The sequence below is a fragment of the Tamandua tetradactyla genome, chromosome 1 (genome assembly GCF_023851605.1).
Source record: "Tamandua tetradactyla isolate mTamTet1 chromosome 1, mTamTet1.pri, whole genome shotgun sequence".
Classification (NCBI taxonomy): Eukaryota; Metazoa; Chordata; class Mammalia; order Pilosa; family Myrmecophagidae; genus Tamandua; species Tamandua tetradactyla.
The window spans coordinates 149,138,781-149,159,650 of record NC_135327.1 but is presented as its reverse complement, the minus strand read 5'-3'; the positions used below and the strand labels follow the sequence as shown (position 1 = coordinate 149,159,650).

General features: G+C 37.0%; 1 long non-coding RNA gene across 9 annotated transcripts in view; it reads left to right on the top strand.

The window, feature by feature from the left end:
• Positions 1–20,870, top strand: part of LOC143686929 (uncharacterized) — a 372,401-nt gene that overhangs the window by 96,446 nt on the left and 255,085 nt on the right. Inside the window, exon 3 of one of the 9 annotated variants that reach the window (XR_013177316.1) lies at positions 8,156–8,283. The exons of the other annotated variants lie outside the window; for them this stretch is intronic. This is a non-coding gene — a long non-coding RNA (uncharacterized LOC143686929). Of the gene's footprint in view, positions 1–8,155; positions 8,284–20,870 lie in introns of those variants that run through there. 9 annotated transcript variants of the gene reach the window in all.

Genomic DNA, 20,870 nt, shown 5'->3' with positions numbered 1-20,870 from the left:
CTTTGCCATTCTAGCTAAAGGTATGCCAATTTTATTGATCTATTCAAAGAGCAAACTTTTAGTTTCATTGATTCTCTCTGTACTTTTGTCTGTTTTGTTAACTCTCTCTATTGTTTCTAATTCTTTATTTCATTTATTTCAATTTGAATCTTTGTTGTTTCCTTCCTTCTGCTTGCTTTGGATTTAGCTTGCTCTTCTTTTCAGTTTTCTCCAGTTGTGATGATAGATCTCATTTTTGAGCTCTTTCTTCTCTTTTTAATGTAAGGATTTGAAACTATAAATTTTCCTCTCAGTACTTTGCAAAGAGAATAGGTTTTGATATATTGTTTTTCAATTTCATTTGCCTTAAGATATTTTCTAATTTCCATGTTATTCCTTCTTCTTTGACTCATTGATTGTTTAAGAATGTGTTGTTCAGTTTCCACTTACTTGTGAATTGTCCATTTCTGCATCTGTTACTGACATCCAGCCCCATTACATTTTAGTCAGGGAAGATACACTGTATGATTTAAATATACTTAAATTTGTGCACACTTGTTTTGTGACCAAGCATATCATATATCCTAGAAAATGACCCATGTGCACTAGAAAAGATATGTATCCTGCTGCTGTATGTTGTTAGATCTAGTTAATTTATAGTATCATTCAAGCCTTTTATTTCCTTACTGATGTTCTGTCTAGATGCTGTATCCATTATTGAAAGTGGTATATTGAGATATCCTATTCCTATAAGTGTGGAATCATCTATTTCTCCCTTCAAATCTCTCAAATATTTTCTTCATATATTCTGGGTCCCTGATATTTGGTGTATATATATATATATATTTATAAACATCAGGTAGTCTTCTTGAATTGAACCATTTATTGGTATATAGTGCCTTTCTTTGTACCTTGAAACAGTTTTTTTACTTAAAATCTACTTAAGTAAAAGAAATTGTATGTCTGGTGATGAACTCTCTCAGATTTTGTTTATCAGGGAAGGTCTTCATCTCTCCTTTGATTTTGAAAGATGATCTTACCAATTCTTGGTTTGCAATTGTTTTATTTTAGCACTTTATTTCATTCCACTAATTTCTTTTCTCCTTGGTTTCTGATGAGAAATCAGAAATTAGTCTAATTGGCATCCTTGTAAATAACACAATGCTTTTCTCTTGCAGCTTTCAGGACTCTGTCCTTGCTGTTGGCATTTGACATTTGAATACAATGTGTGTGGTTTTGGTTCTCTTCAAGTTTATCTTGTTTGGCATTTGTTGGAGTTCTTGGATGTCCATATTCACATCTTTAATTAAATTTGGGTTTTCTGCCATTGTTTCTTGAGTCTTCCTTCTGCTTCTTCCTGTGTTCTTCTCCTTCTAGGTTTCCCGTAATGCCTCCACTGGCATGCTGGATGCTGTCTCAGGTCTCTTGGGCTCCGTTCCTTCTTTCTCACTCCTTTTAGTTTCTGTTCCTCAGTCTGGATCGTTTTATTTTTCTTATCTTTAAGTTTACTAATTCTTTTTTCTGCCATCTCCAATCTGCTATTGAGATGCTCTAGGGAATTTTTATTTCAGTTTTTGTGGTAGTCAACTCTAGTATTTGTGTGATTCCTTTCTTTTTTTTTTTTTGAGACTCTCATATTGTTCATTCATTATTTCCTTGATAGCTTTTGTTCTTTTCCTGTGTTTTCCTTTATCTCTTCAAGTAAATTGGAGATTTTTTTTTAGAGTCTTTGTTATGTTTAAAATATTTATTCTTTATTGATGTTTTCTGAAATTTTATCTTGCTCCTTTGGATGGGCCATCATGTCCTATTTCTTTGTTTTCCATGCATTCTTTTGTTGCAAATTGTGCACTTTAGTATGTTACTGTATTAACTCTGGGATTTGTCCTTGAGCTGTCTGTTCCTTTAGATGACAGAGCAGTTAGGTGACAGAGATTTTCTTGAGTGCCAGGAGCTAACAAAAACAAATAAACCCATGCAAAAACAAACAAACAACAACAAAAAAAAAACAGACCCATGCAAAAAAAATACATTTCACAGTCTGCAAATTAGTCTAGGCTGGTACTCTTCTTCAGAGTTTAGTTTTCCTCTCATAAAGAATAACCTGAGCTCCTCTCCCTCTTTACTGAGCCCAATGTCCTGGACTTGTGCTCCTGGCTTCAGGAATTTCTCCATTTATAAGAATCCAAATGTCCCTATTACTCCTCATGAAATAGATTTTTGCACCCTCTGAGAAGCTCTACTGTATATTATAAAGCCTTTGTCCCAGGCATAGCTTTACTTGTCCACAAGCAGATTTTATAGGGAAAATCCTGACAGGTTGAGCCAAGAAGAAGTGTCTTGTTTGTCTTTCAGGCTGTCACCCAGTAGATTGGTACCTGCATACAGGCATTCCAGTATGTGCATTAGGTTTAGTGTGCTCCCTCTGGAACAGGGCCAGTGACCCCAAATGGGAGTACAGTCCAACTCCACACTGCACTGAAGAATTGGAGGGAAGGTTTGCAATGGCATCATATGCTTCCTTCTACTGATTTCAAGTTGGATTTTCTTGATTCAGTGCTCAACTAATTACTGTTACCCTTTGACGGTTTTCTGGATTTTTGAAGAACATGATTTCCATTGTTACTATTGCTTCAAAGATTTTGTCAGGGAATGGAATGCTTGAGCATCTTATTCTGCCATCTTGGTCAACCAGAAGTCTCTCCAGTTTAAGTTTGAAATGCATATAACTCCAAAAATTTAGAACTTTACAGGCTCTCTACAGATCAATATACGTGACACTGGGGGATATATCTATATCTTGCCTTCGGTGAAAAATTGAGATCTCCTTCCTTAGATTAAATTTTAATAAAACTGTTTTGAAGCTTGAAAGGATGTTCTAGGAAAAACACTTGCCAATCACTGATGATTGAAGAAAATACTCATTTGAACTTCCCTCTTTTAGGTACTTGTGCCCACACTGATACCTGTAGAATTAAGGTGCTACATGTTTTTAAATCTTTCTACTCTACTGATAGAGAATAATGTCAGGTAATACCTACAAATATCTTCTATTAAAGGAGTTTCCCCCAAAGGAGTACCACATCTAGTTTCATACTCTCTTGCTAACAGCATTAGTCAGAGAATTTCCACCCAATACAGAAATTTTTCTATAAATATACTTGGAGGGCTCCTTTGATTGAGGACAGTAAGTCAGAAGCAAAACAAATTTTTGATAAATGAGGACTTACATTTTACTATAAAACTTTAAATGATATGAAACAGGAAAGGAATATAAACTTCTAGTGCCTCCACACTAGCAAACTCTTGAAATCTTTTATATGACTAGTCTTTATTCTGGTCTGATTCATTTTTGTCTTTGGTTTCTATAGGAACAAGTGCATTTCATGTAGTATTCTAGAATTTTCCCCTCTTCTCTCCTCTTCTCTCTCTCCCTTTCTCTCACACAAATCAAGAACCTTATTTTTGCAAACCATTTCTATATTTTGTGTATGTACTTGCTCAATGTTTGTTCTGAGGTATGAAACGTTATCATGCTTTTGGAGCATAGTGATCCCTTACTTCCAGTAGAAGTAAAATGCTGGCTTTCTGCTTGACTAGTTATTCTAGGATGACTCTTTTTTTCTATGTTTAGGAGGAACTAGATTGTCTTTCTTTCTCTCATCTTACAGTTCTGTGTAATGATCTATAAACTGCGCCTACATTATACAACCCAACAAATATTTCATGGGGAAAACTAATTTCCTGATTAAGATCCAAGTTAAAACTTGATTTTCTTATTTATCTTTGCAGTGGCATACATTTAGCTTCTATGATTCAATGAAATATTAGGAATCTTATTTGACTGTAGCCTTATGCTACAGATGGACTATAATTAAATTCTATTCCTTCAAATTTTCTAGGCCTTAGGGGTTTTTATAGCAGACTTGGTTCTTTCAAGATGGAGTTAGATAGTCACAAGTGTATACTCATGATTTTCATAGTCATCAGATCACAATTATAATTTGATTTGAATATATAGATAGAGGAATATATGTATTCAAACCAAACACTGTCAAGCCAGTCTGTGTTTAAGGAATCTCAATGAAAGGCATGATATGGAAAGGAGGCACAGAATAAGGGGTTTAAGCACTACTGGTTTGAAATTGTGAAATCTTTTGAGAGACTTATTCTATTGTACACAGGACTTGAAAGGCTTTCTTTCTTCAAAGAACGAATCAACATGTTCTTGGCCTCTGTGGGTCACTGCTCACTAGCAAGGTGCGTTTTCCCCAAGCTGTGGGTTTAGGCAATAGCTCTGGTTGCTCTCCTTTAGGATGCCCCAGTGATGCTGGTAGTTGTATTTACAGTTGTATGAAAAAGTTGAGTCACAGCTACTAAGGAGACCGAGAACCACACATGTAATAGCCTACAGCAGAAAGGTATGGAAAGCTTCAGTGTTCTGGGCGTGGTGTTAGGCATCTGGGACATAAAGATAAATGTCACAGATCTTTGCCCCAATACCCCTCCTACTCCCAGAGGAACTTGTAAATTACTGGGGAAGAATGATGTGGAATAGAACAATTATAAGCAAGTGCTAAATGCTGCTACCTAGGTATGAATAAAATGCCCAAAGAAAGACAACATAAGATAAAATCACTATTTTTGCCTAACTATAGTTAAGTTGTAAAATTATTTTCTGAATCAGTGACCAGACAGAAACAACCCAGTCATGTTATACAAATTCAGCTATTTACAAAATTATCTTTTGTGGGTATGAGAAGGGTTTTAGGGACTGTGAAGTAAACTTTTGAGGGGACTCTTCACAAAAGGTTTGCTTTGAAAGTGTTGTAACTATGTCCTAGATGGATGATTCAGGTAGAAGCTACAGTGGGGTTCCTAGTACATGAATGAAATAAACTAAGTCAAAATAATTTCTTTAAACCTATGAGCTGGGCAAGGGTATGGTATATTCTTTGTAACATATTTTTATATGCTAATGCAGATCTACCTTTCTCCATCACTTTTTTCTTCCATCAACTTTAATTGGTGGGTTAGAAGCCTGTAATTCTTCTTTTGTTCTGTTGGCCAATTTTCTACATAAAATGTCAGCCCATTGTAGTCACAGGGAAGCAATAACACAGGTGTTCAAACAGTAGTGGAATTGGAGGACAAGATTGAGGAGGGTAAGTTGGGGATGTTAAAAAAGTGACTTAGTTTTTTGCACTCTCTCCAGAGCAAAAATGAATGTATTGCATTAACATGTACTTAGATGATTTTAAATTCTTATGGTACATATTTAAATATGGATGTTAAACATCTACCTACATCACAAGATTTTGCATCATCTAAAGGAATATTTTAATTGGTCCATCGGGCATTAGAAATAATATGTTACTTATTATAAAGCAGGTGTTAGACACTTCTGAATATTTTGTCCTTAATTAAAGTTTAAAGAATGTAAGACTGCATTTTCTATTTTAAAATTTAAAAATCTAAATTCACTAGACATGAATAACAAAACATCTCAAATCATTTGATTTTACAGATTAGATAACTAATGGATAGATAATATTATTATTTCTTGACCATTGACTCAGGAATCTGAAACATGTGAGGGTGTCACGATTTAGAAATTTTTTATATTCAGACTTTTTTTATTCATCCTAATTGAGGAAACCAGGTTTAATCTTCAATATTATATAATATAGCACACATTTGTGATTTAGGCACTTTTACCCTTGAAAATGAATCTGCCATTTCATATGGTGAAGCAATAAATGTATCAAAAATGTTTAGCCTTGTCCAGTAAACAGATGTTTGTAAAAAAATTATCTTGGCTCCCTCAGATTCTGTCCCAGTTTACCAGCATTTTAGAAAGAATTTGCTGATCATTTAGAGTCTATGCTATCCATAATAAAGATGAAAATGAGATGAGTTTGACTCTTCCTTGTAATTCTTATGGAGAATATTTTAAAGAATGAGATAGAGGATAGCAATGTTTTTTTGATATACAATAAGTTAAATACACGCAAAGAGTGTCTATAAATTAAATTTGGGAAGACTGAAGTCTCCAATAGAGAATGCTTGGATTACTTCTGGCCTACTCTATTCAAATCATCTATTTCGTTAAATAAAGGGGAAAGAAATTCAACAAGGACCCAGTTCCTGTCTTAAAGAACAATGCAAGCATTCCAGCTCTATTTGTTTGCACAAATTCTCTTGCAAATAGGTTCTGCCAATGAAGATAAGCATCAAAATAAAGTAGACATTGAGAAGAATTATATGGAAGAAATAGGAAAATTTAATTAAATACACATGGTTTCTGCTCGTTAAGATCTCATAATTCAAAAAAAAAAAGCACATGAAACTTATTTCAGTATATCTGGATACCAGAAGAAAATAAAACAATTAGTGTTCTCAGAAATAAAATAAACCATATATCAAATGTGTATATAATATGAACTGCATAAATTGAGACTAGATGGTACAATTCAGAATCAAAGTTATTTCAGTAGGCTTAAAAATTAAACAGGCAACACTATAGATAAATAGTGACAGCAAAAATTAAAAATCAGAAAAGAAGTGGCTCAAAGAAGCCTATGTGAATAATATTTAGAAGGTTTTAGGTCAGAGTGACTGGCTCACAAGAATTATACCAATATTTGTTAAAAAGTAAAGCGCAGTGCTAAATGTCCTAAGAAATATAATCCTATTCTCAATTGCTGCATCTAACTGGTAATGGACACACATCCCGGTATTCGAGGAGACCGTGGCCACCATCCTGATACTATGAGAGACTGGGGACATCATCCCATTGTTTGGAGAGAGCAAGGTTGTTGGTAAGGTCCACCAGGTCCAATGGACAAAACATCAATCCTTAACTAACTCTCAGACCCTGAAATTTTATGGAATTTTCCCTCCTTGTTTTCAGAATTGTTTGGGAAAACAGATGCCAGTCTTCCTTCCATTTTCGCTCCTTTAGAATGAAATATCTGCCCTATGTTTGTCCCTCCACTGTATATTGGAAGAAGATAACTTGTTCTCTAGGTTTCACAGGTCCACAGATAGAGGGAAATTGTGTCCCAGGACAGACCACACTTACAGCTTTTTTTTTTTTTTTTTTTTGCATGCGCAGGCACCAGGAATTGAACCCGGGTCTTCAGCATGGCAGGCAAGAATGCTGCCACTGAGCCACCACAGCACACCCATCATAGCTAATTTTTATGAGACTTTATACTTAGCATTGTTACTGAAACAATGGGATGTTGTGATGGAATGGACATATCTCTTTTGGGGGTCCAGAGGGTATAGTGTAATGATTTGGAGCTCTATGTACTCCAGTAAAGCATGTTCTTAAATTTAATCTGTTCCTGTGGGTTTGAACTCTTTTTAAGTAGGAACTTTGGATGAAGTTACTTCAGTTAAAGTGTGGCTCAATCCAATCAGAATGGACCTTCATCATATTACTGGAGTTCTTCACAAGAGAATGAAATTTAGAAGAGAGTGAGAAAGCCTCAGAGGGAGCAGTCAGAAGCCAAAATCAATGTAATCCTGAAGAAAAGGGGGAGACCAGGAGACACTGCCATGTGCTGTGACATGTGACAAGCTAAAGACCAAGAATGGAACGGCAGCCAGTCCTAGAGCTTCTGGGAGAAAGTATGGCCCTGAGGATATTTTGGTTAGACCTTCCTTTAGCCTAAAAACTGTGAGCAAATCAATTTCCATTGTTTAAACTGAACCATTGCATGTATTTGCTTAAGCAGCCCAGGAAACGAAAAAAGATTTATATATATAGTCACAAATACTCATAATATAGGTAAAAATACACAGTATCTATCATATGATTGATTGAATGAGGTCAAGTTGAATAAATAAACAGATGCACATGACAGAATTAATTTTATTTTGGGAGAATTTTTCATAGAAAGCTTTTGAGAGGAACTTGAAGGAAAAAATAAATTAAATGTAAATAAAAGGAAGAATGTGCCATACAAATGCTGTCCAATAGAATTTAATGTGAAAACAGAAATATTCATCTGCATTCTCCAATATGGTAGTCACTAGCTACATATGACTGTTGAGCACTTGAAACCTGGTTAGTGAAACTGATGAAATGCATTTTTAAATTTATTTAATTTTTATTCATCTAAGTATAATTAAATATGTACCATATTGGATGAACCACTCTTGGCAGAGGAACCAGATGAAGATTGAACCAGATGAAGATTGAGAAAAAAATGAAATTCTTGGGAGACAGCCTCATCTCTGATTTGGCTAGAGTGGAGTTGGATGATGAAGTGAGATGTACAGTTGAAAGCAAACATCCAGGTAAGATTTTGAACATTAAAGATTAGGCAACATTTTGTTGTGTTTTAAGAAGCAAACCAGTGAAAGTGTGAATCAAAGTCAAAGACACCACATACTGTAATAGTTCCAACAAGAGACTGAGGTATTACACTAAGAAAAAAAGAGGAAATTATACAAAAAAAAAGATAATTAGGAGAGGAATCTAGCACACTGTCTTGGACTGGTTTGCTCATTCTTAGGATTGAAATGGTAAGAAAAAGAATACAGATATAAGTAGCTTTTGGGGGGGAGTTATCGGGAAAAGGGGAAAAGGAAGGGATGGCAGCCAAAATTGGGAGTGTTACTAGACCAGTTATCAAAGTGGGTGGGTTGGAACTAATTCACAGAAGGAAACTCTGGAAATAGTATAAAATGTATAAGCCAGAATTATCCCACAAAAAAATGGGTTTTTATACACCATTTCCCTCAATCAGGGGTTGAGGAATGCTCCTAGGGGATATTAATTCCCCTGGCTCAACACTTTTAGCCTGCTGGATAGAGTAGTCTTCCAAAGTTTTGGAACAAAATCTTCAAGCACAGAGTTGCAGAAAATGGTATTTGGAAGCCTTCAGGGATACACTGAAATGGTAGCATCCCAAAGATTTAGGTAGAACTCTAATAGCATCTGCTGCACAAATGTAGTGTCATACTGCATATGCAACACATTTTTAAAGTTATATTAAAATATATGTAGTCCTACTGAGAGAGGTACTTCTTATATATCTGAAGATAGGTGGTATGCTAGTTGAAATCTACCAGAATGTGATATAAGAGAAATGCAATGGCTTTTAAAAAGGGGAATTGAATAAGTTGTAAGTTTACAGTTCTAAGGCTATGGAAATGTCCAAATTAAGGCAAGGCTATGAAAATGTCCAAATGAAGACATCAGGGAAAGACAGCTTGGTTCAAAAATGTAGTTGATGTTCAGGATTTCTCTCTCAGCTGGAAAGGCATGTGGCGATGTCTTTTAGCTTTCTCTCCTCATTTCATAAGGCTCCTTCAATAGCTTCTTGGAGCTCTGTCCATTCTGTGGTTCTGTTGGTTCTGGTGTCTCTAAAGCTTTTTCCAAAATGGCTCCCTCTTAAATGACTCCATTAAGCCACCCCACCTTGAATGGGTGGAGACACAACTACATGGAAATCATCGAATCAAAAGTTACCACCCATTGGGTAGGTCATGTTTCCAATGAAAGAATAAAAAAGATCCCACCCAGCAATATTGAATGAGGATTAAAGTTCATGGCTTTTCTGGAGTACACAACAGATTCACACCAGCACAGGTGGTGATCAATTTAAAAATCTAAAACAATTAAAAAATATAAACATATTGGAAACCAAACATGTGCACATTATTATCAAATTAATTTAGCCAAAATGACATAGAACATAGTCAATTCACCACAGATTCAAAACCTGTTGACTGGGAGCCAGCAGTTACCAAAAAGTTTTTGTAGCTCTTTGGTAGCCTGACATGTCTTCATAGGTGAAGCACCACTTTATGATCAATACATAAATCCTGTCATTGCTAAAATTGCATCTGTATACCTATGACAATATCTGACTAGCTGAGAAGTGAGAGCTGAGAGATCATTCTATAAAGTGAGGCACTTAAAAATGTGTTTATTGGGTGGGCCACGGTGGCTCAGCAGGCAAGGACGCTTGCCTGCCATGCCAGAGGACCTGGGTTCGATTGCCGGTGCCTGCCCATGTGAAAAAAAAAAAAAGAAAATAAAAGATGTTTATTAAAACCCACGTGAGCTTCACCTCATGAGCATAGGCAAGGGTTTGGTCAGGGAATTAAAGATTTTTACTAAAACTCTGACACAGTGGAAAACAATCAATTTAATAACTCAGTAATTGGAGAAGCTTGGTTAGGTGCTGGGAATTACACTTAGTATTCACAATGACAATATTTTACTTATTGCTGGCATTTACATATTGTTTTCATCTCTTTGTGCTTTAACTTTGTCACCAGGACTATAATATACTAAAGTGTACAAGTGGAAAAGAACCAGCCAACTAACTTGTGATGTTAATTTTTTAGTAAGATTTCTGTGCCTGCTGGTATAATCAATAGTAACAAAGTTAAGGAAATTTCTGTTTTAACTTATACTCAATATTAATCAAAATCTTATTTGAAGTTACTCATAAAAATTTTGACAGTAATTCTGTACCAGCACAGCACATTCCCCATCTCTTGTTGAAACAATAGTGACTTTACACCAAGCACTACTTGCTCAGTGAGCCACTATTACTTGTTCTGGGTCTTTCAATGCAAGCTTTATTTGACTGACTTTCTGGGTATGACCAAGATGGATTAAACCATAATTCATTAAAAATAGTGTTGAATAAGATAGAATTATATCTTTAGAATCCATGATCACAGGACATTCCCTGTCTTTCTATTTAGACTCCATCCAGTAGGTGAAGAGTTTACTCTGTCTCACTCTTTCTACTGGTATGCAGTAACCAACAACCTGATCATTGACATATAGCAAAGAAGGTTAATTCTTGCCCACTCTATATGTCTATCACATACTTTTCATTTAGGATCAAGGATGACAGAGTAGCTATTATCTTGGACACTGTGAGTTTCTTGGGAGAGTGGAAAGAGAAATGGCAGATCTCAAGTTGGTTCTTAAAGTTTTGCTCAGAAGTGACAAACTTTCGTCCATATCATCCAAAACAAAGCACATGCATGGGCAGTTCTGAATTCATGGGTGAAGGGATACATAATCCTCCTACAAAGAATAGCAGAATGGAAGTATGGAAGAAGGGGCTAAAACAGCTAGCATGTGATCTAATCACTCCATTTATGAAGGGGATGCTCTTGGTCTTATCTCCTTGACAACAGAATATCTGGACCTGTGGATATTTATAAATTTATATATTTATAAATATATATACTATATTTGCTATGAAAAAAGTTTCTATCTATGGAAAGTTCTTAACAGGATGTTCCTGGGTGAAGCTGGTTTATAGCAAATGACACCAAAATCTATGGCTTTGTAAGTTATGGATTCCTGGAAAATATACTACGAGTTGGTGGTAAATCGGAGATTTTTCATAAGCAAAATGTTTCCTATAGTTGGAGTAATACTTATATACCTCACTGAGAGCTCTTGTCCTTTTTTTTTTTTTTTTTTGCCAGAGAATGCATATCTGGTGGAGGGAAGAAGAACCTGGGGAGGTGGTTAGGGTATTCCAAACCTCTCTGCTTTTTCTGTGTCTCTTATTTGCCCGTAACTTTGGCATTATTAGTAAAGTGTGTTTCTGGGCATCAAGTCTGTTTTAGCTCCCTTAGCTGTACAAGCAAATACCATGCAACTGGTTGACTTAAAAAGTGGGAATTTATTAGCTCATGCTTTTGAGGCTGTGCTGGTTTGAAGCAATTATATACCCCAGAAAAGTTCACATTCTTTTAATCCATTCCTGTGGGTGCAAACCTATTGTAGGTGGGATCTTTTGTTAGGCTATTTTAATTGAAATATGACCCAGCCCATTCAAGATGGGTCTTAATCCTTTCACTGGAGTCCTTCATGAGAAGATAAAGGACAAACATCCCAGAAAGCTTACAGAGAAAAGCCCTGGAAAAGTTAGGAGAGGACCCACAGAAGCTCTGAGAGGAGGCCGCTGGAACCAGAGGCTGAAAGCAATGAAATCTGGGAGTGAAGAACAAGCAGATGCCAGCCCTGTGCATTGCTATCTGACAGAGAAACCCTGGACAGCAGAAGCCTTTCTTCAGAGAAGGAATCATCCTGTTGATGCCTTAATTAAACATTTCCACAGCATCAGAACTGTAAATTTGTAAGCTAATAAGTGTCCATTGTAAAAAAAAAACCCAACCCATTTCTGGTGTATTATATTTAGGCAGCTTTAGCAAACCAAAACAGATTTTGGTAACAGAAGAGTGGGGTACTGCTGAGTTTGAAGATACCAAGATTCTAGAATGGCTTTATAAATGGATAAGAAGATTATGAAAGAATTGTGAGGAGCTTGATAGAAAAGGCCTAGTTTTCTTTAAAGAGACTATTGGTAGAAGTATGAATGCCAAAGTTGCCTCCAATGAGGACTTAGAAATGATGAATGTGTCATTGCAAACTGGAGGAAAAGTGATCCTTGTTTTAGAGTGGAAGCTAATTTGGCAAAATTAAGTCCTGATATTGGATGGAAGGGAGAATTTGAAAGTAGTGAGCTTAGATACTTAGCTGATGAGATTTCCAAACTAAATGTGGAAAATGCAGCCTGACTTCCCCTTGTACCTTATAGTAAAATCCAAGAGGAGAGGGATAAATTGAGAACAGAACTCTTGGCTATAAAGAAACCAGAAATAGATGGTTTGGAAAATTCTGAGTTTCCAGAAATGGAATCCCAAGAGAATAGTGTTCCACATGTGGATTTAACTGTGCATGGAAACAGCCAGCCATTTCAGTGCAAGTCAGAATTGGAAATTCAGTTATCTAGGGAAGGATTTGTGAAAAGTCCTTTGTATGATGGTTGAAACCTGTGCTGGTGTGAAGCACCCAGAAAATGCCGTGTTCTTTTAATCCATTCCTGTGGACCTATTGTTGTTGGGACATTTTGATTAAGTTGTTTCAATTGAATTATGACCACCCAATTCAAGATGGGTCTTAATCCTTTTACTGGAGGCCTTTATAAGATAATAAAGGACAGAAAGAATTGAGAGAGCTCAGAGAGAAACCCCTGGAGGAGAACTCACAAAGGGAGAAAAATCTGGACACACTAAGAGAGAATCCAACAGATGTGCAGAGAAAAAAACCACTGGAATCAGAAGCTGAAAGCAGTGGAACCCAGGAGTGAAAGACCAGCAGATGCTGGCTATATGCCTTACCATGTGACACAGAGATCCCAAATGCAGCAGCCTTTCTTAGAAGGTATCATCCTGTTGATAATTGGGACATTTTTATGGCCTAAAAACTGTAAATTGTAAGTTATTCAATCTCCATTGTTAAAAGCCAACCCATTTCTGGTATATTGTATTTCAATAGCTTTAGCAAACTGAAACTGGACCACTTTGTGCTGCATACAAAACTGACGTTTTTGTGAAGTCTGTATGACCAGAACTACTGCCAGCCAAGACTAAAAGAGACAGGAAAGGGACAGTTTGAAGGAAAAATGACTTCAAAGCAGAAATGTGGAACTGAGGTTTGCAACCAGGACAAACCTAGTCAGAAGAGCGGACCCACCCATGCACGTGGAAAGGGTGAGTTTGCCCCAGAATTTGCAGAGGGTAGACCTTCCATCCTGCTATTCAGGAAGAGTATTACCACCCCAGAGCTCTCAGATACCTGGGGGATTGAGGAGAGCTTGGCTACCCCATTATTCAGAAAGAGTGCTGCTTCCCTAGGCCTCAGAGAGAGTACAGAACATTCTCTGGGGACTGGGGAGAGCCTGGTCAACTGCTTGGAGAGGCGTGAGCCTATGCCCCATAGATGGCAGAGAGTCCAGAGGATGAAGTCGAGAACATGGCTATCTCCCATATGCTTGGAGATGTGGGAGCCCTCAACCCAGTGTTTGGAGAGTACAGGGCTACTGTGCAAGCCCTTGGAAAAGGTGGATTGCTGCCTTCTCAAGCCCCAAGGATGAAACATCATTCTGCAGCTGACTTTCATAACTGGAAATATAATAAATTATGCCCTGTAGGTTTTTTTTTAACTATTTGGGTCCAGTGACATGTTTTCCTTCCAATTTCTCCTTATGACACCTGGGAGCATTTATCCTATGACTCTCCTACTTTTGTGTATTAGAAGCAGATAACTTGTTCTAACTTTCCCAGGTTCACAGCTGATGGAGGTTTTTATCTTAGGACAGACCACTCTATAACTGATTGTGGTGAGGCTTTGTAGTTAAATTGTTACTGAAATGATTTAAGGCTTTTTGTGATACTGTGATGAAATGAATATATTTTTTGTATGGAAAGGACATGTCTTTTAGGGATCCATAGGGTGGAGTATGCTGGTTTGAAGCTGTTATGTACACCAGAAAAAGCCATGTTCTTTTAATCCATTCCTGTGGGTTCAGACCTATGTGGGTGGGACCTTTTTATTAGGTTATTTTAATTAAGATGTTATTCAAGGTGGTTCTTAATACTTTTACTGGAGTCCTGTATGAGAGGATATAGGACAGAAAATAGCTGAGAGAACTCACAGAGAAAAGCTCCAGAGAGGCTAAGAAAGGACCCACAGAAGTTCAAAAGATCACTGGGACCAGAAACTGAAAGCAACAAAACCCAGGAATGAAGGGCCAGCAGACTCAAGCCATGTGCCTCACTATCTGACAAAGAAACCCTGGATGCCAGCAGCTTCGCTTTAGAGAGAATATCATCCTGTCGATGCCTTCATTGAGACATTTTCATGGTCTTAACACTGTACAATTTGTAAGCTATTAAATCTTCATTGTAAAAGCCAGCCAATTTCTGGTATATTGCATTCAGGCAGCATTAGCAAACTGAAACGGAGGCCAAAAGAATGTCAAAATCAAGGTATCATCAAAAGTGATGCTTTCTTCATGAAGACGGGTGGTCTGGTGCTTGCTGCCTGCAATCCTTGGTCCTTGGCTCCTCTGTCACATGGCAATACAGATGATGGCCTCTCGTGGGCTCTCAATTCTTTTAGGGGTTCTATTCAGTTTCACCTTCTAGCTTCCCAAGGCTTTCTCTGTCTTTGTTTGAATTTCCTCCTGCTTAAAAAACACTCCAGTAATAATTTTAAGACCCATCCTAATGAAGTGGGACATACCTTAACTAAACTAACCTCATTAAAAGGTCCTGCTTACAATAGCTTCATACCTACAGAAATAGATTAAACTTAAGAACATATTTTTTGGGGGTACACACAGCTCCAGATCACAATATCTGATTCATTTATTTGATCTGACAAGTCAAGCCTTTGTGTTATTCAGCAACTAACTCATATGGCCAAGCCTGCCATCAGTGTGAATAGGAAGTAAATACTTTGAATAATGAAATCTACCATTTTTATTATGATTATTCGTATGTTTGGATTTATTATTAGTTCCTTACTTTGTGTTTGCGAAATGCTTTTTTTGTGTGTATTCTTTTTTCTTTTCTGCCTCTATTGGATAAATGCCACTCTTCATTCCTGCCAAATTATTTATTGGTTGGGGTTTACATTTTATTTCTACCTTTTAGTAATTCTGTTTACATTTTGATGTTCTTACTTGTCATAAGCAAGTCTAGGTTTAATTACGCTCTTTTTTTTTCAAAATAATATGAGAATTGTAGACTATTTAAACTCTCCACTACATTTTTTCGTGTTAATATTTTTCACTGTTCTAATTTCTCCTTGTTTTTAACAACTCTTTCCCTCGAGTTTAGTCAAAATAAATTCATCAGCTTCACTAGGTCAATTTCTTTTCACTGAAATACATTCTTTAGTTTTTTCAGTAAGTGTCCTCGACAGTTCTCTTTCCATTTTCCTATCCCTGAAAATATCACTAACTCACCCTGAGGCTTAAGTAATAAATTTTGTCGTTTTAGTGTGTAGGCTATTGCTATAATCAATTCTTTAATTTATTCAATTGTCTTTGGCCTCTTTTCTTGATAATATTATTCTGGTTTCAATTTAATTATTGCTTAATTGTAGGTTATCTTTCCTTCTCTTTGGTAGCCTCTAAGAACTATCCCTCATCCATCATAGCCTATGTTGCATCCAAAAGTGATTTGATTTTTGGTTTTTAGTGTGACCCTTCAATATCAGGATTCACATCTTTCACGTTGGTAAATGCCTATCATTATCTTAGTGACTTGTCTCACTCCATCTCTTGCTCCGCTCCTTGTGGGAATATCAGTAACCAAGGACTGTTGTTGGTATTCTTCCATTCAGGACTCACAATATCTCTTCATATATTTGTGCACCATCTGGGTGACTATTTTCTTTCCTATTTTCTGGCTCTGTTTCAATCTATATCTCATCACCTGTTTAACCCACATTTTTAGGTTGCATTGTACTTTTTTTGACATCAAATGCAGAAAATGGAGTTAATCCACTGCTAAACACCTGGCACACTATAGTACTCATTCCATATAAGCCATTATCACCATCAATTTAATTTTATTTTAGCTTTTCCTTTAATCCCCAAATCCTCTTACCCAGACGTCCATCCCCTATACTTACACACCCTTTCATGTTTTATAACTACTTTTGAATATATATGTCCCTTTGAAAGATATATGATGTTGTTTTGTGTAGGTGTTTATTTTAAAATGGCCATAAATCTCGTACTTCATAAGTTTCCTAGTTTTTAGAGAAACGTTGATATTAAGATTTATCCATGTTACTCATGTATGTCCAGTTTATTGTTTCTTAGTGCTACAGTGCTTTCTATTATATGAATCCATCAACTTTTTCATTTTTCTGTTCCAATTTCCTGCTCACAGTAAGGATGTTGTCGTGCATACCCTTTAACATGTACCCTTGTAGACCCATGTGTGAAACTCTCTGTGATGTCCATTCTGGGGTGGCTTTGCCTACTCCTATAGGACACCTATGCCTAAATTCATGAAGTAATACCTGAATGATCTGCAAAATGGTCGCTGTAGTGCATACACTGTAATGCACACAGGTTTCCATTTTATTATAACCACATCTAACATTGGCTGATAGACAATTTCATATTTTTTCCTGAGTTTGGAACTTTAAATTGGTTACTACAAATAGTAATTATTTTAGCTTATCTTTTTACTCACAATGTTCATATATTTGATGCTATTTGGATTTCTGTTCCTCAATTGGCTAGTTATATCCTTTCCCAGTTTGCAATTTTGGCTTCTTATCTTTTCCTTATTGATTTGCAAAAGTTCATTGTGCATTCCATATTTCCATTCCTTACCTATTTTTGATGTTGTCATAAATTTCTTAAATGTTAACTGTCTGGTAATTTCATGCTATGGTGTCCTTGACTAAAATTCCTATTTTCACTATAGTCAAATTCATGTTTTTTGAATGTTTTTTAAGAATTCCTTCTCCTCCTCAAGATTGACACTTAATTACTTTTATATATTTTATATCTCACATTTAAGTCATTACTCCACCTCCCTTTCATCTTTGCTTTTGTGGTATTAATCTATCATTTTTCTTCAATAAATACTTAACTAATTTTACCAACACTAGTATTAAATAATCCACTTTTCTTCTTTTTTTTTTTTTTCGCTAGTGGTTGTGTAAGGTCACTTCTTTCACAGAGTCCTATATGTACATGGTGTTGGAATCTCAAATACAGAACAAATAGCAACTCTTTTCCTCCCCAGGTTATACAAATTAAAAAACAACACACAAATATGACAGGTAAGAAATTTAAAAGTCCACCTTTATTACTGATGAGGCTATTGAAAAAGGAAGTGTACAGTGAGAGCAAAATGGACTTGTCAGTGAATATCCAGGATTATGTACATTTATGCATGCACTTAGGCTCTTCCTTAACTTTTTTATGTGAGGGGTACGCGTATAAATGGAGGCCAAATGGATGAATATCTTAAATTTTATAAAGATACAACTCATTAAATGAAAATAAATATAAATTCCACTCCCCAACTTTGTCAAGTGTACTTTCTTAATAATAAAATAGAAAAGAATGTGAAAATTATGGTTTGTATCTGGCATAAAAAGCCAAATATCCTTGATGGTTGACTATAACTAGTATTATTAATATCTTCTGTGTCTGCTGATAAACTGACACATTTGAAAGGGTAAAAAAATACCTACTTCCTAAGCTATTTTTATTTATTACATATATTTTATTTTTCTTGCCTTGTCATAAGAAAAACAATTATGGGACCGGCTCCTCCGCCACCGGCCTCCACAGCCTTGCCACCCTCACCTTTCCTCCTCCAGAACAGCTACTGGGGGAATGGAGACAATACAGAGCAGCTCCCGGAGCCACGACGGAGATCAAAGGGACGGCGTACCCCATCCTGGAACAGCTGACTGTCTGGGAGAACCAGCTCCGCTGAGATCACCGAGGGGGGTGGGCTTTCCTGGGTGGGACGGCAAGCGGCCGGAGTCCCTCCTTTCCTCCTTCCCAGGCCAGCTGGCAGAATTGGACAGGCAGGCCCCTTGGGCCGCGGCGGCTGGTGCCCCCACCACGCGAGGCCCCCCGGACCAACTGAGAGAGTTCGGTCGGAAATCCCCAGACTGCGGAAAACAGTGACTGGGGGTCCCTTCCAAACACGTGACTCCCCGGTCCAGCTGGGAACAGTGCACTCTCCCGGGCTGCGACAGCTGGCGCCCTCCCGCCACGCTTGGCACCCTGGGCCGACTAGGTAATTCGGCCAAACGCTCTCCCGTGCTGCAGCGGCCGGCGACCCTCCCCGCGTTCGGAACCCTGGGCCGGCTGGCACTCTTCAAAGACACTTCGGCTGCCAAACCTCCCCTACAGCGAGAATTTTCCAGGGTTAAAGGACCCACAGCAACTTTCACTGGTGGAACCCGTAGACAAACGTGTGCCACGAGCGCCACCTATTGGGCAGGATAAGAAAAACAGAACACAGAGATTTCACAGTAAAATCTTTCAACCTGTGGAATCCAACACCCAGGGAAATCTGACTAAATGCCCAGATGCCAGCAGAAGATAACGGATCACGCTCAGAAAACTGAAAATATGGCCCAGTCAAAGGAACAAACCAATAGTTCAAATGAGATACAGGAGCTAAAACAACTAATGCTGAATATACGAACAGAAATGGAAAACCTCTTCAAAAACGAAATCGATAAATTGAGGGAGGACATGAAGAAGACATGGGCTGATCAAAAAGAAGAAATAGAAAAACTGAAAAAACAAATCACAGAGCTTATGGAAGTGAAGGATAAAGTAGAAAAGATGGAAAAAACAATGGATACCTACAATGACAGATTTAAAGAGACAGAAGATAGAATTAGTGATTTGGAGGATGGAACATCTGAATTCCAAAAAGAAACAGAAACTATCCAGAAAAGAATGGAAAAATTTGAACAGGGTATCAGGGAACTCAAGGACAATGTGAACCGCACAAATATATGTGTTGTGGGTGTCCCAGAAGAAGAGAAGGGAAAAGGAGGAGAAAAACTAATGGAAGAAATTATCACTGAAAATTTCCCAACTCTTATGAAAGACCTAAAATTACAGATCCAAGAAGTGCAGCGCACCCCAAAGAGATTAGACCCAAATAGGGGTTCTCCAAGACACTTACTAGTTAGAATGTCAGAGGTCAAAGAGAAAGAGAGGATCTTGAAAGCAGCGAGAGAGAAGCAATCCATCACATACAAGGGAAACCCAATAAGACCATGTGTAGATTTCTCAGCAGAAACCATGGAAGCTAGAAGACAGTGGGATGATATATTTAAGTTACTAAAAGAGAAAAACTGCCAACCAAGACTCCTATATCCAGCAAAATTGTCGTTCAAAAATGAGGGAGAAATTAAAACATTCTCAGACAAAAAGTCACTGAGAGAATTTGTGACCAAGAGACCAGCTCTGCAAGAAATACTAAAGGGAGCACTAGAATCAGATACAAAAAGACAGAAGAGAGAGGCATGGATAAGAGTGTAGAAAGAAGGAAAGTCAGATATGATATATATAATACAAAAGGTAAAATGGTAGAGGAAAATATTATCCAAACAGTAATAACACTTAATGTTAATGGACTGAATTCCCCAATCAAAAGACATAGATTGGCAGAATGGATTAAAAAACAGGATCCTTCTATATGCTGTCTACAGGAAACACATCTTAGACCCAAAGATAAATATAGGTTGAAAGTGAAAGGTTGGGAAAAGATATTTCATGCAAATAACAACCAGAAAAGAGCAGGAGTGGCTATACTAATATCCAACAAATTAGACTTCAAATGTAAAACAGTTAAAAGAGACAAAGAAGGACCCTATATACTAATAAAAGCAACAATTAAGCAAGAAGACATAACAATCATAAATATTTACGCACCAAGCCAGAATGCCCCAAAATACGTGAGGAATACACTGCAAACACTGAAAAGGGAAATAGACACAAATACCATAATAGTTGGAGACTTCAATTCCCCACTCTCATCAATGGACAGAAGATCTAGACAGAGGATCAATAAAGAAATAGAGAATCTGAATATTACTATAAATGAGCTTGACTTAACAGACACTTATAGGACATTACATCCCAGAACAGCAGGATATACCTTTTTTTCAAGTGCTCATGGATCATTCTCAAAGATAGACCATATGCTGGGTCACAAAGCAAGTCTTAACAAATTTAAAAAGATTAATCATACACAACACTTTCTCGGATCATAAAGGAATGAAGTTGGAAATCAATAATAGGCGGAGTGCCAGAAAATTCACAAATACATGGAGGCTCAACAACACACTCTTAAACAACAACTGGGTCAAAGAAGAAATTGCAAGAGAAATTAGTAAATACCTAGAGGTGAATGAAAATGAAGACACAACATATCAAAACTTATGGGATGCAGCAAAGGCAGTGCTAAGAGGGAAATTTATTGCCCTAAATGTCTTTATCAGAAAAGAAAAAAAGGCAAAAATGCAGGAATTAACTGTC